Source organism: Sorex araneus, chromosome 3 (assembly GCF_027595985.1).
Source record: "Sorex araneus isolate mSorAra2 chromosome 3, mSorAra2.pri, whole genome shotgun sequence".
In the NCBI taxonomy this organism is placed as follows: Eukaryota; Metazoa; Chordata; class Mammalia; order Eulipotyphla; family Soricidae; genus Sorex; species Sorex araneus.
In genome coordinates, this window is record NC_073304.1 from 238,095,414 (window position 1) to 238,109,895 (window position 14,482).

At 65.4% G+C, this 14,482-nt stretch overlaps 1 protein-coding gene across 7 annotated transcripts in view; it reads right to left on the reverse strand.

The window, feature by feature from the left end:
* Window positions 1-14,482, reverse strand: part of RBFOX3 (RNA binding fox-1 homolog 3) — a 141,682-nt gene that overhangs the window by 40,853 nt on the left and 86,347 nt on the right. For 4 of the 7 annotated variants that reach the window (XM_055133110.1, XM_055133106.1, XM_055133111.1 and 1 more), the window contains exon 4: window positions 6,758-6,810. The gene's annotated coding sequence lies outside the window, so the exon portion shown is untranslated. The remainder of the gene's footprint in view (window positions 1-6,757; window positions 6,811-14,482) is intronic. The other 3 variants (XM_055133107.1, XM_055133108.1, XM_055133115.1) reach the window with 1 other exon arrangement.

Here is a 14,482-nt window from a genome sequence, read left to right on the forward strand (position 1 = left end):
GATTCTGGCCATCTGGCCAGACGCCAACACAGGAGCTGCCGAGGGTTCCTGGGGGACGAGGACACCCCATGCCACCCCCCACAGTGCTCAGGGCCCAAGGCCACACCTGGGATGCTCTCCAGATTTTAATCATTCCTGCCTCAAGCTCCCCTCCCCCCTCCCCAGCACAGAACATTCTCCTGCACGGACCAGGCACTGCACAGTCAGAGAAGGGAGCCCCCCCCCCCGTCCCTGGAGCCCCCGGTCTCCCACCCCCCTGCTTCCCTCCTGCCCCTCCGCTCCTCTCCCAGGCTGCTGAGGCGCCTGCCAGAGGCTGAGGCGGCGCAAACTCTCTAACTTGCCTTCCATCCCCCACCCTGCCCCCCGCCCGACGCTCTGCTTCCCACGAACGCTGGCTCTGCTCCACGCCACAGCTGTCTCCGCTCCCCGCCTCCCTCGGGCTGTCACGTCCCGGGGGATGACACTCGTCTGGCAATGTCAGCAGTCATTTCAGGGGAACGCTTGGGTCCCCCGAGTGCCGGGGGAGAGTCTTCCCCAGCATGGGGGGGCTGGCAGGGCCGGATGGGGAAGACCCCGGGGGTGACAATCCCTCCAGCGTGGGGGCCAAGCGCCTGTGGACACGGCTGCTGACTCAGACCCTTCATGGGAGAGGAACGAGAAGGTTCCAGACGTGCTCGGGGCAGGTGGACGGAATGCCACCGGCTGGGAGAGGCCCGGGGCGGCCGGGCTGCTCAGACCCGGGCAGATGGGGCGCCAATGAGGGGGAGGGAAGCTCGCCCCGGGGTCCCCAGAGCCCGCTCGCACCCCTCCCGCCACCAGGTCCACGCCGAGGCGCAGACACAGGAAAGGGGGCGCTCCCTGTGCGTGGGGTCAGGGGCCACGGGGGCAGAGACACGCTGACACCGGGGCCGGCCGCCTTCCCGCCCCCGTGCTCCTCCCACTGTGAGCTGTCGGGGTGGACGTCAGTCGCATTTGGGGGTCTCTGACCTATAAAGGCCACGAGAACGCCGAGAGCTACACAGCCTACCTGGAGCGAATCAGAGAAGAGGAGACTGACGTGAACGAATCAGAGACGAGAAGGCTTCCGCGAGCCAATCAGAGAAGAGGACACTTCCGTGGACGTCAGAGAAGAGGAGGCTTCCGCGGGCCAATTGGAGAAGAGGAGGCTTCCGCGGGCCAATCGGAGAAGAGGAGGCTTCCGCGGGCCAGTCAAAGAGGAGGCTTCCGCGGGCCAGTCAAAGAGGAGGCTTCTGCGGGCCAATCAGAGAAGAGGCGGCTTCCGTGGACCAGTCAGAGAAGAGGAGGCTTTCACGGACCAATCCGAGAAGAGGCGGCTTACGCGGGCCAATCAGAGAAGAGAACGCATCACCGCTGCTGTCGGCCTTTACAGCATCATACCGGACCCGAGGAAGAGGGTCCTGACCACCTCGTGCACGCAGGCGGATCGCAGGGCCAAAGAGACCTGGGTTGGGCCTTCCCGTCAGCGAGCCATGGGCATAGCCCCGTCCTGGTCACGCGGGGATCGACTGGGACAATGAGGCGCCCGGCCCCTCCGGGAGGGGTGAGCGCCCCTGCGCGTGGGGTGCACGAGCTGCCGCGGTGCCGCTGTTCGTCACAATCTACCTTCTGCCCTGTAGCGTCACGCTGGGCCTCGTGGGGGAGGGGCGGAGGGGGCGGGGGCGTCCCGGCGGTGTCGGAGCAGCCCACTGACGTTCTTGCGCGGGGTGGGCGATTCCTGACTTCCACCAAGAAAGGGGCAGGCCTCACCTTTAGGGGTCAGCCAGCTTGGGAGAAACAGCTGCACCCCAAGGTGCTGCGGGGGTGGGGATGCTGGGGTGCCCCTTGCTGACCCCTGACAAGAAGAGGTAGAGGAGGCACCCCAGCAGCTCTAGCCCCCTCTCACTTCTCTGCCCTCACACCGCCCCCGCCACACCCCTGTTAGCAGCGCCCTGGGCTCAGACTCACCCATCCGGGATGCCCCCGGCCCCCCCCGGGTGGGGATGACAGGTCCCACGGCAGCTCAGGGCGCAGTCCACCTGTGGGCTCTCCCTGCCCAGGAGCCCTTCCCCAGCCTCTGGCCGGGGTCTCTGCTGCTTTGGCTGTGGGGGCGGGGCGAGCAAGCCGAGACTCGAATCCAGAGTGTTTCTCCCCAGAAGAAAGCAGCCATGACGCCCCCCTTCCCCCACCCCGGCGGAGCTGTGCTCGTGGTCTGCGGGGCTACACGGGCTTCTCCGTGCGGGGACGGCAGGACTGGCGAAGTTTAGAAAAGGGAGCATGGCTGGCGTCTGGGTGGGCCGCAAACAGACCCTTGGCGCCTCCCCGCAAGCCCCCTCATGGAACCCGGTGCCCGCTGCCCCTTCCTGCATCTGACCGTCCGGTGGTCCCACACGGAGCCAGGGGAAGGGCAGATGGAAGATTCCGGGCCATTCTGGGAGCCTGGAATCCCAGCTCTGACGTCATCCTTCGGGCAGAGGGACCCAGCCTGCTTGGCCTGACCCCGGTGAGGGCAGGGCACCGGGGAAAGGCCTCTCCCGCCCAGCCCCAGCCTGGGCACCCCCAGGGCCGCAGCTCCCGGAGCCTCCGCCGGGGCTGGAGAGGCAGGCGCCTGGGTCCCGAGCGCCCTTGTCCGTCTCTCATCCTGGTTCCCCGCCGAGCTGCTTGACACGGCCGCGTCCAGGTCTCCGACAGGCATGTGGCCTGGGTCCCGCTGGGCTGGCAGAGGCGGGGTCCTGGGCAGTCCCGGCTTCTGGCGGTTGTCCCTCGGCTCTGGGGACCTTGGCCTACTCGCCACTGTTGCCGGGCGCTGGTCCCTGGCTGGCAGCGCTGCCCTCTCCGCAGGACCCAGGCACAGAGCGGGGCTCTCGGCTGCCGGGACCCAAGGCCCCGACCCACGCACTGAGCCCTCGGGCTGGGGTCCAGAGGGGCCCACAAGGTCTTCTGCTTCCAGCCCCCTCCGGCTGGCTCCTGTGGACGGAATCCTCCTGGGCTGCGTCACCCACGCGTGGCCCGGCGTGTGGGCTGGATGGGCTTGTGCCACGTAGGCGGGCAGGCACGTTGCTGCACGTTGTCCCTTGGTGCCCTGCCACGACTGCACCTGGCCAGACTGCCACCCGTGGGCACCTTGCGCTGCCCTGTCCCGACTGCAGGGCATGTGACCTGGTGCCCCCGTCTCCGGGTCCTCTTCACACTGGCTTGGCCACTCCCCGTGAGGGTCCCGTTGCTCCAGGCTCCCTCCTGGCCCTGCTGGGGTCCACACCGCTCCCATCCCTGGGCGTGACCTCCGGGGCCCAGTGCAGTCTCTGGGCGCTGGACGCTGAGCTCAGGGGCAGTGGCAGAGGTTGATGGAAGCAGGACACAGTGGAAGGTTCTGGACGCCAGAGCGCGCTGTCAAGGCCGTGGGACGGACCCTCTTCCTTTCTTCCTCTTGCAGCGGGGATGGCTGGGCCGTGCCGAGAGTGGCCGCTTCCCGGGAGGCAGGCAGCAGGTTCCCTCCTGTCTGAGCCCCAGACCGAGTGGGGGACATTTGTGCCCCAAGGGCACTGCCACCTGCTTGCAGCCACACTCATGCTCAGCTGCGGGCCCAGCCTTCTGCACCCCATGTCCCCCAAGGCCAGGGGGCTTGGGCACGGGCTTAAGGGGAGCCTCGCTGGGCAGCCCGGGCCTGGCAGGCTGGGGGACACAATGCAGCCCCTCCCTCCATGAGCAGGCCAGAGTCTGTACCCCCCAACCCACACAGCCCCGGGAGGCGTCTCCCCAGAGCCTGTCAAATGGTGACACACGAGGGTCAGTGGGGTCGTGTCAGGCCTTCCCTGAGGGGCGGCTGGGAAGGGTCCGAAAGGGGAGGAACCGGAGCCGGGCAGGCCGGGCAGGGGTGAGCGGACAGCCCTCGGGGACAGGGAAACACTAAGGCCCCCACGATAAGACTCTTTAGGCACAGACAGGATATTAGCCGTTAAGCAGCCTCTATGACTCCAGGGCGAACTTTAAAAAACAATTTATAAAAACCTCATTCTGAGTGTGTGTTCTTTCTCCCGCAATTACCGCTCCTTTGGAGGTTCTGCTCTGGCGTCTGCCGGTCAGTCAGAAGCCCCCCTGCCTCGCCCCCTCCCGAAGCGCTGCCCCCCAGGCTGGAGGTCGGGGTGGGGGCACCACACTCTCACTCCCGGTGCGTCTCCGCAGACCCTTCTGACGCCCAAGACTCGGGGGCTTTGTGTGATTACATGTGTGCTGTTCCATGAGTACAGTTCTATGCATGTGATTCGATGAGTGTGGTTCTATGCAAGTGGATCTATGTGTGACTCGTGTATGTGATTCTATGTGCAATATCACTCACTGTCACTGTCACCCATTGCTCATCAGTTTGCTTGAGCGGGCACCAGTAACGTTTCCATTGTGAGACTTGTTGTTACTGTTTTTGGCATATCGAATACGCCGCAGGTAGCTTGCCAGGCTCTGCCGTGCGGGTGAGATACTCTCAGTAGCTTGCCGGGCTCTCCAAGAGGGGTGAAGGAATTGAACCCAGGTCAGCCGAGTGCAAGGTAAACGCCCTACCACTGTGCTATCGCTCTAGCCCATGTGCAATATATGATGATTAAATTTTTTTTTTTACTATTTTTTTAAACTTATTTTTTATTAATTAGTGATTCACCATTAGGGTACAGTAACGGATTTACACATTTTCATACTTGAGTTTCCCTCATACAATGTTCAAGCACCCCTTCCTCCACCAGTGTCCATTCACCACAGTGAACCCAGTATCCCTCCCACCTCCCAATCCCATCCCCCCTCCCCCATATGATGATTAAATCTTTGATAAAGGAGGAAGAAATATGAAGTGGAGCAAGGAAAGCCTCTTCAACAAGTGCTGCTGGGGAAATTGGACAGCTACATGGAAAAAGAAAGAATGAACTCAGACCTCTAACGCCAGGCACACGAGTCAAGTTCAAATGGATCAAAGACCTCAATCTCAGACCTGAATCCATAAGATCCATGGGGGAAAATGTGGGCAGAACCTCCATGACATTGAAGCCCAAGGCGTCTTAAAGATGAAACACCACTGACCACGCAGGCAGAAGCAGAGATGCGACTACAAGAAGCTCCCAAGGAAACAAGATGCAGACAGCCCACGAAATGGAAAGTGGTTTACCCAGTACCCATCTGATAAGGGGTCAATATCAAAGATATATAAGGCACTGTATGTGGTTCTTGTGTGACTCTATGGATGTGATTCTGTGTGTGGTTCTACACAGGCAGTTCTATGTATAATTTCACGTGATTCCATGCATGTGATTCTGTGTGTGGTCCCATGAGTATGGGTCCATGCATGTGACTCCATGTGTGGTTCCATGTATGTGGTTCTATGTGTGGTTCCATGCATGTGATTCCATGTACATGATTCTATGTGTGGTTTTGTGCTGGCTGTCCAGCTGGCGGGTGACAGGCCCTGTCTTCCCTGGGGCGAGTGGACCCGCCAGGGCACGGGCTGACGGGCCTCTTGACCGAGTGACAGTGTCACACGTGGTGCGCCTGGGTGGTGCAGGCCCTCATCACGCGCCCCGATCCTCAGAGCTGCTTTCCTGAGAGGCAGATGTGCAACCCCCAGGGGAGACCCCACTCAGCCAACCCCGGCACGCGGGAAGCCCAGAAGCTCCCCAACGACCGGCGTGGTCCCAGACGGCGTGAGACGCTCTCCCTGTGGAAGGGACCAGAGCAGCCAGCATAGACCCCACTGCCCACCCGGCCCCTCCGAGGCCTCAGGACAGGCTCCCGAGGGCGCCCGGGGCCGCAGGAGCCCTGAGCTCTGGTTCTTCTCCATCCCGACGGGTCGGAGCCGGGGGACAGTGGGGACGGTGCTTGCCTGGTCCCCGGAGCACTTCCAGGACTGGTTCCCGAGGGCAGAGTCAGGAGTAACCTGGGAGCATCGCCGGGTGTGCCCCCGTGACAGGAGGTGGCGTCCCTACCTCCGGCCCCATAACCCGGCTTCCTGCGACCTGCCCTGACCACCAGTGGCCAGTGCCCACCTCGAGCCGGGCCCAGGCAGCCCTCAGCAGCCGCATGGGGCAGCTGGGCAGCTGCAGCCCGGCTTCCTGGGGGAGGGGGCTGTGGCGCTGCTGTGGGCACGCGAGCCCGGTCTCCCGCCAGCGCAGCCGCACACACCTTAGAGCAGGGGAGGGGCCGCTGGCACCGCCCAGCGGGGAGCGGCCCGCCCCCCGGGCCCGCCCCCGGCATCCCACAGGCCCCTGCAGACTCCCGAGCACAGAGCCAGGACCCACCGCTGTGCACCCCCCACCCCCGCAGTGCAGAAAACCACGTGGCCCGGGATCAAACCCGGGGCTTGCACCAGGCGCGCCGAGCCCCCCGAGTCCTCGTAGGTAACAAAGTCCAGTCCCCAGAGGCCGGCTCCAAACTGCTTCAGGCCAGCGCTGGAGGCACGTGAAGACCCACACGGCCAGGCCTGACTGCGTCCCGGGGAACGAGGAGCAGAGGCGTCAGCCCCCGCAGGCCGCGCGGTACCGGAGTGACCGTGGGGGCAAGGGGCGGCCGGGGTGGACTGGGCCTGGCCTCCCGCTGCCCGCCCTGCCCCCGCCCTGCCCCCTGCCCTGCCCCACCCTGCCTCCCCTACGCTTGGGGGCCAGAGATGCTGTGGGGGGGCGTGGAGAAGAACGAGCTTCTCTGGTCCAGCCAGCAGGACGCCCCAGACCCCCCCACCCGCAGCTCCCACCCACCCACGCACCCACGCTCACGGCTACAAACTCACTGAGAAGAGTCTGTACCTCTGATCCGGCCAGTCCCCCGGGCACACTGGGCTCCCTGAGAAGAGGAGAGAGGAGAGAGAATTAGCATGGGGGGGGCGAGGACGGACCCGAGGGGGCAGCACGTCGGGGCCCCTGCAGAGCACCCCTCCCGCCCGGCTCCCCCTACCTGGGCCCCAGGACTCTCTCCCTTCCCTTCCCCCCGCTGGGCGCAGCCGGAGAAAAGGCAGTGTGACTGCTAGGGGGTCTTTAATCCCTGAGCCCCCACCGAGTCCCCGCCCCCACCCCAATCCCAGCCCCCCTCACTGAGTCCCCCGCACAGGGAGTGTCTGCATGTGAGAATGTGTGTGTGAGCATGTGTGTGTGTGTGCGTGACTGTGGGTGGTGTGTGAATGTGTGTGTTAACGTGTGTGCTGTGTGAATGTATATGTGTGTGCATGTTGAGTATGCAAGTGTGTGGAGTGTCCATGTGTGTGTGCATGTGCATGTGTGTGTGACTGCGGTGTGCGTGTCCGTGTGTGTGTCCATGTCTGAGTGTGTGAGTGAGTCTCCGGGTGTGTTTTCGTGTTTGTGAGTGACTGTGTATGAGTGCCTGTGTATATGTGTGTGTGGTGTCTGTGTACATGTGTATGTGTGTGTGTCCGTGTCCATGTGTGTGCACGTGTGTGAACTCCGTGTCTCGGGCCGGTGAGAAGGCGATGGCCGGGCAGTGCCGAGGCAGGCGGATGGATCCCCCCCACCCATGCCAGCCGCCGCCTCTGCTGATTTGGGGGCTTCTGTTGACTTATCTTCTCGGCTTCTCCTTCAAGCGAGTTTTCCTCCCAATTCAGTTCAATTTGGCGCCGTCTAACCCAATTCATGCGGCACGGTGAGCAGCAGAGCTGCCGGGGCTGCGGGCGGGCCGGCTCTGGGAGCACCTTTCTGGGACACTCCCTGATGCTCCCGGGGCCCTCTGCACCCCGGGCTTCCTCTGAGCACCCTGGGGACTTTCGCCCTGGGTTGCCAATGTCGGGCGGCACCGGCAGGGAGCCCCTGCCTCTACCAGCCTGAGTCCCGTCAGCCCAGTGTCCAGGGGCTCCTCGGCACAGCCGCACGGTCTGAGCCTTCACCAGGGGGCGCTGCAGCTGGCCCGGCCCCGCCTCCGCCTGGACCTTCCTCGGGGCCAGACCTGCTCTGTCCGTGCTCCCCGCTCACGCCGCGGCCCCCGTTCCGGCCACTCTGCCGTCAGAGGCCCAGAGCCAACACACACGGCGATCCCACAGCAAATGTGGCCCCTGAAACACGCCAGGAATGACCCCGGGTGCAGAGCCGGGAGTCAGTGCCGGGCACCACCGCGTGTGGCCCCAAAACCAAACAAAGATCCCCTTAGTGCGGGTTATGTCACGGGATCTGCCAGGAAAGTGCCCGTCACAGCCCTGGGTCCTGTCCCCTGTGCCTGGGTCCCCCGGTCAGTTCCTGCCACCGTGTCCCCGTGGGGGCCTCTGTTACCCCCAGGCCCTGGCACCATCACAGCACTGGGATCAGCCGCTCCGGGGTGTCCCCGTCAGCGCTGCATGGCAGCCGAGGGGCCTTGGGGCGTCCTGCTACACCCTGGGATGGTGCAGCCAGTCAGGGTGCAAGGCCCAGTGGCGGCGGAGCTGGAGGGATGGGCCCCAAGGCTGGACACCTGGGCCACGGGCAGAGGACAGGCGGGAAGGACCCGTCTCTGCCCCGTGCAACCCCGGCTTATGGGATGAGAGCCCCCCGCCCCCGGCATCAGGGAACTGGCGGGCGACGCTTCCTCCCCACCTCCTTCAGGGCTTAGAGCCGGGGCCCCATGCTGAGACCCCCAAATCGAGACCCCAGGAACACTCGACTTCGGGGTATCCCACCCCACTCTTTCTGCTCGTCCTGTGATTTGCTGGGGGGTGGTTTGCTGTTGTTTGGTTTGGGTTCTTTTGGGGGTGGGGCCACACCACCTGTGCTCAGGGACCCTCCTGGCAGGGCTCAGGGAACCACACCAAGTGTCGGGCGAGGCAGACACCCTCCTTGGACAAGAGGGACATCCGGGCAGCACGTTCCCGCCTGGCTCAGTCCTTGAGCAAGGGGCAGCCTGGCTGGTGAGTCTTTTTTTTTTTAATTTTTTTCTGCTTTTTGGGTCACACCCGGCGATGCTCAGGGGTTACTCCTGACTCTGAACTCAGGAATTACCCCTGGTGGTGCTCAGGGGACCCTGTGGGATGCTGGGAATCGAACCCGGGTCCGCCATGTGCAAGGCAAACGCCCTCCCCGCTGTGCTATCACTCAGTCCCTGGTGCATCCCCTTTGTCTCTGCATCCTGACGTCAGTCCTGCCTCTTCCTCTCTGAGAAAGACGGGCCAGACCCCCTCTCCGGAACTGGGCAGGGCCAGCAGCTCAGACGGTCCTCGCTGGCTCCTGCGTGGGTGCCCCCGCATCAGCCTCCCTGTCTGCACGGGCCTCACTGTCCACAAGGGGCCCAGAGGGCCCACATGTGTTGGGCAGGAGGGCCGGGTGACACAGGAGGAGGTGGCGGGGCGGGCGAGTGGGGCCCAGGGGCAGGCTGGCCCGCCAGGGCTCTGATTACGCTGACGGCGCCTTTTCCTGCAAACGCAGAGGCGGGCGGGTTCCCCAGGGCCGCGTCCGTGTCAACAAGGGCTGTGTGCTCCTGGCTCTGGGCCTGCGCCTCTCCCACGCGCCTGCACTCAGAGGCGTGACTGTCTCGGTCACCGGGGGCCGAGGGGTCTGCGGAGGGGCAGAAGCCGGTGGCCCCAGGGTTGGCGGGTGTGGGGGGGCAGGGGGGGCACGCGCACCCGCCCCTCAGCGGCCGCCAACTCGGGCCCCTGCAGCCGGCACTGCTGTCAGTAAACCCCCCGGCCCTCTCCTGGGGAGATGAGCGGAATCTCATTTCCTGAGCAAATCCCCGCAGAAACCAACCTGCTCCCTGCACTGAGACTTCTCAGACCTCCGCCTCCATCAGCCGCTCTGCAGAATAAAGAGCATCACCTGCCAGGAGCGGGGAGGGGTGGGGACAGGTGCCACGGAGGGGCTGGAAATGGCCCAGTTCTAGTAGCTGGGCAAGGCCCTCCTGGCCTGCCTGCCGCCAGCACCAGAGAGGGGCCGACAGGCGGAGCACAGGGCCTCGCCAGAGAGGCATAAGGAAGAGGGCGCGGGAAGGGTCACGCGGCAGGCGGGGGAGGGGCCACGGCGGGAGGGGGAGGGGCCCACAGGGGTCCCAGCCCTTGTAGGGAAGATGCTGCTGACCCAGCCCAGCGTTGGGTGGGGGGGGGGGGGGCTGGGGCTGTAAACCTTCACCTGCTGACGGGTTCTCCAGCCCTCATCACAGAGCCGGGGGACCAGACCCCACCCTGTGAAGCCCTGCTGAGGGGATTCGCACCCGCTACAGCAGCAGCAAACAGACTCCCCAGACAAGAATCACGCCCATGGGGCTGGAGCGATAGCACAGCGGGGAGGGCGTTTGCCTTGCACGCGGCCAACCCAGATTCGATTCCCAGCATCCCATAGGGTCCCCTGAGCACCACCAGGAGTAATTCCCGAGTGCAGAGCCAGGAGTAACCCCTGAGCATCGCCGGGTGTGACCCAAAAAGTAAAAAAAAAAAAAAGAATCACGGCCCACTCAGGCTCCTGCAGGTCCCTGGGCCTGGTCTCGCCCAAACAGTGCAGAAAAGGGGAGCGCTCACAGTTGGACACAGCGTGGGCCAGGGGTGGCCGGGAGTACCGGGGAAAGATGCTGGGAGCAGTGGGCGGGTCTGCTGACCTCCGACCTGCGCTGGGTTCATGGGCAGAGGTGGGGGAAGGAGCTCAGAGGGAGCACTGCAGCGCCTCTCGCAGGAGCAAAACTGCCCCAGCCCGGGAGGGTGCCCAGAGGGACCACCAGGTCGCTGTCCCCCGTGTTCATTGGCGAGGTCCTGCCGCAGGTTGGGCGGGAGCCGTCCTGTCTCTGCCATGGGGCACCCCTTCCGTGTCCCACACGTCCTGGGACCACCTCCCCGCCCCAGCCTGCGGCCCACGAGCTGGATCCTTCCAGTGAGCCCCGCCAGAGGGGTCCAGGGCCCCTACTGGGGCAGGGCTCAAGAACCCCCCTCCGGCCCGGGGTAACCGTCTGTGCGGGGCCGGCACACAGGGCACCAATAAAGATGCAGAGTCCACCCCCATGTCCTCATACTTGCTGCTCCCATCGCCCTGAACACCCGGCCGAGGCTGCAGAAGTCTTTCCGTCAGCCAATCAGAGAAGGCCTCCCGTCAGCCAATCAGAGAAGGTTCCCGTCAGCCAATCAGAGGCTTTCTGTCAGCCAATCAGAAGAAGGTTCCCCAGTCAACCAATCAGAGGAAGGTTTCCCAGTCAGCCAATCAGGGGAAGAGTTCCTGTCAGCCTATTGGAAGAAGGTTTTCCCGCCAGCCAATCGGAATCTCAGACCTGTCTCCCCCCACCCCCAGACCTGCCGGGACCCTCTGAGTGACACCTGCCTGCTCCCCGCCAGCCTGCCCTTCAGCCCCCCAAGCACCCAGTGCTGGGGGCAGGCCCCGGCTTGGTTTGGGCTTGGGCCCCGCCCCCCGCCTCCCGCGATGCTCAGGGCTTACTCCTGGCTCTGTGCTCAAGGATCACCCCTGGCGGGCTCAGGGGCGGGGGTGGGGGGCTCTGGGGTGTCCAAGGCAAATGCCCTCCTTACGCCCCGCTGTACTATTGCTCAGACCCGGGGGGAGCTGGTCTCAAGGGGTGCAGCTTTAGGCGTGGGGGGCCTTGGTGCTTCTGAGATACCCCCAGTCCTGACCCACCAAATGTGGCCCCAGGTGACCCTCTAGGAGCAGCTGACTCACTTTTTATCCATTTCAGGGCTACTAACCTCTTCCGGGACCCCTCGCCGCCAGAGCTGGCAAGGGGGCTGTGTAACGGGGGCCTTGCTCCCCACCCTGTTCCTCGCCCCTGGGGGGCCTGCAGCCAGGGAGGACACAGCCCAGGGGCCATGCTGCCCAGTGGCACTGGTGGGGTGAGCCCGGGCACTGCACACTGAGGCCGTGTCTTGGCCTCTCGGCTAGGCTGGCCCAGTGCCCACTCGGGACAGGCTCCCAGCCGCCCCCCGGCTTTCCTGGCCCTGCCCCCAGCTGCCCCCTCGGCTCTTACCTCCATGGGTACCTTTGTTCTGCCTCCCCGCCTGGCCCCTCTGCAGGAGCTTCTAAGGGTGGCCTCGAGACCCCCACGCTCACGAGCACTTGGGGGAGGCTCTGACCCCAACCGCCCGTCTGAGGAGAGCAGGGCCCCAGGCAAGAGTACGGCTCCCTGCCAGGGGCTGTGGCAAGGGGGGGCTCGGGGGCGGCTGGCGGCTGTGCCCGCTAGCCCGGGCAGGCCTCTGGGCAGGCCCCTCACTCAGGGGTCCTGCCCAGCCAGACTGAGCCGGGAAAGGCGGGACCCTGGACCCCCCCAGCCTCCATAGGAAGCAGCTGCCACAGCCCAGGGGCAGCCTTGCAGGTGACCATGACCTGTCACACAGGGGAAGGCGCTGCCTCCAGAGCAGGACGCAGCCATGCCCTCCCCTCCCCTTCCCCCTGCCTTCACCTCTGCCTTTCTCCCCTTTCTCCTTCCGTTCCTTTCGCCCTCCCTCTCTCCTGTCCCCCTTGGGGTATTAGAGGATACCTGGCGCCCAGTGGCTCACGGGGGGCCTGAGGTTCTGGGGTGCAGAGTCCCCAGCTCAGTGCCCTGGGGAGGGCTTGTTTCTGGCAGGGGGCCAGGGAGGGTCAGGGAGAAGCAGGCGTGGGTGGCCCGAGTAGAACAGGGCCCCCACACACCGCGCTGATCCGGGCCCCGCCTTCCCCAAAGCCCCCGTGCCCAGCCCCAGCCGGGGGAGGCGGAGATGAACTGGACTCTGAATCCCGTCACTTGCCCGGACGCTGCAGCTGAGGTCGGGGCCCCTCTGCTCGCAGCCGCCCTTCCGGCGGCCACGGGGCCCTGCTGGATTCGGGGCGCCCTTCCCGTGAGCCCTGCTGGACTCGGGGCTGCCTTGGCGGGCTGTGAGGCATGACGGCACCAGTCGGGATTAAACAAACGCGGTTTTGGTGCCGCAGAGAGATACGTTGGGGGGCCGGAGCTCCCAGAGCTGCCGCTGAGCCACTCAGCCGCAGCCCGGCCCACGCACTTGGGCCCCAGGAGCCGGCCCTTCCCCCTGTGCCCACCTCAGCTCTCCGCGTGGCCCCCGGGAGTACGGAAAGGTTCTGAGAGCTCATTGGTGTCAGGGGGCCAGCAGCAGCCACACCTGTTTCTGCCGCGGTGCCACCAGCCCCCGTGCGGCAGGGAGGGGCCACGTGCTGTCCCTGCCCTGAGCTGGGGTGCAGCTTCGCCATCTGAGTGTGGACCGAGGCGGGACTGGGTCCAGCCTGGCCTCACGCTCCGCCTCCTGACGGCCTGGGGAACGGTGGGCCCAGCCTCGAGCCTAGGGTGAGCATGGCGCTAGGTGGCCTCTGTTCCCTGCCCATCGGCCGCGTCTGCCCTGCCTGCCTGCTTCTGGTGGACACCCAGCAGCTTCTTTCCGGGTCTTTCCTGCAAACCCTGTCCAGACCCACCTGTCCCGCCCCCAAGCCTGAGTCTGTGCCCAGGCCAGCTGGGCCTGTTGGTCACCCTCGTGTTTGTTGGGGTCACCAGGAAGGGAGCTGAAGACCGCCCAGCAGGACAGGACGGACCCCGATGACTCCCGTGGGCACAGACGGCCACATCCTCCAGGAAGTGACCACGTGCCCAGCACCGGCTTCTGCTGCCCTCTGAGGTGAGGCCACGATCTGGAACCAGGGCGGAGGTCAGGAGCGGGCAGTGGCCTTCGCGGGCTGCTCCGTGCTCCCTGTTCCGTGCTCCCTTCTCCGTGCCTCCTGCCCTCCCTTTGGGGGGGTGGGGCACAGAGAAGATGCCGAGTCAGCACCACCCTCAGCCCTGGCCTGGGCTGGGGGCAGCCTGGGGTTGCTGGGGTTCTCTGTCCCTCTTGCTGTCCCCTCTCCTGGGAGCCGCCCCGGTCAATGCTGGCCACTGTCCCCTCGAGACTGGGTGCTATGCCTCGGGTGGTCAGGGGCCAAAGAAGGGGCGTGCGGGCCCTCGGCCGGTCGTGGGGGTCTGGCCCCCGCCCGGAGGCTGGCTCGCTGTTCCCATAAGACGACCCTTCATTTCCCGTGTGAATCCACTTTAATTACGAGGCCCAGGAACGAGAAGGAAATATCCAAACAGGCCCCCCCGCAGGTTCCCCGCGGCCGGGGATGGCGCGGCGCCACCGGCTAAAAGCCTGGAGCCGGATCAATAATTCATTTACTTTAATGAGCGACAGGCCGGGAGCCGGGTGCAAACCCGCTCCACTTGCCCCGCGCGGGCCGCTGGGTGGGGGGCGTCTGGGCCCGCGGCACCAGCTCCAAGGGCCCCCGCCCCGCCCGGGGCTGGGGTCCCCGCGAGCCCCACGCAGACGGTCGCTGTGGGCGTCTCCTCCCCACGCCCACCCGAGGAGCGTAGCCACGCAGGCCGGCGGCTGTGCTGGGCTCCGGGTCCCCCAGGGTCCTGGGCGAGGCCGGGGGGCTCTCAGTGGGAGGGGCAGAGCCGCAGGTTGGGCGCAGCGGGCGTGAGGTCCCGAGCTGGAAGAGAGCGTGCAGGCACCGCGGGCGTGACCCAGACAGCCAGGCCCGAGCCCAGCACCGCGCATGCCAGGAGTGGCTCCTGGGGGCGTGGACACCACTCACGGGGGCTG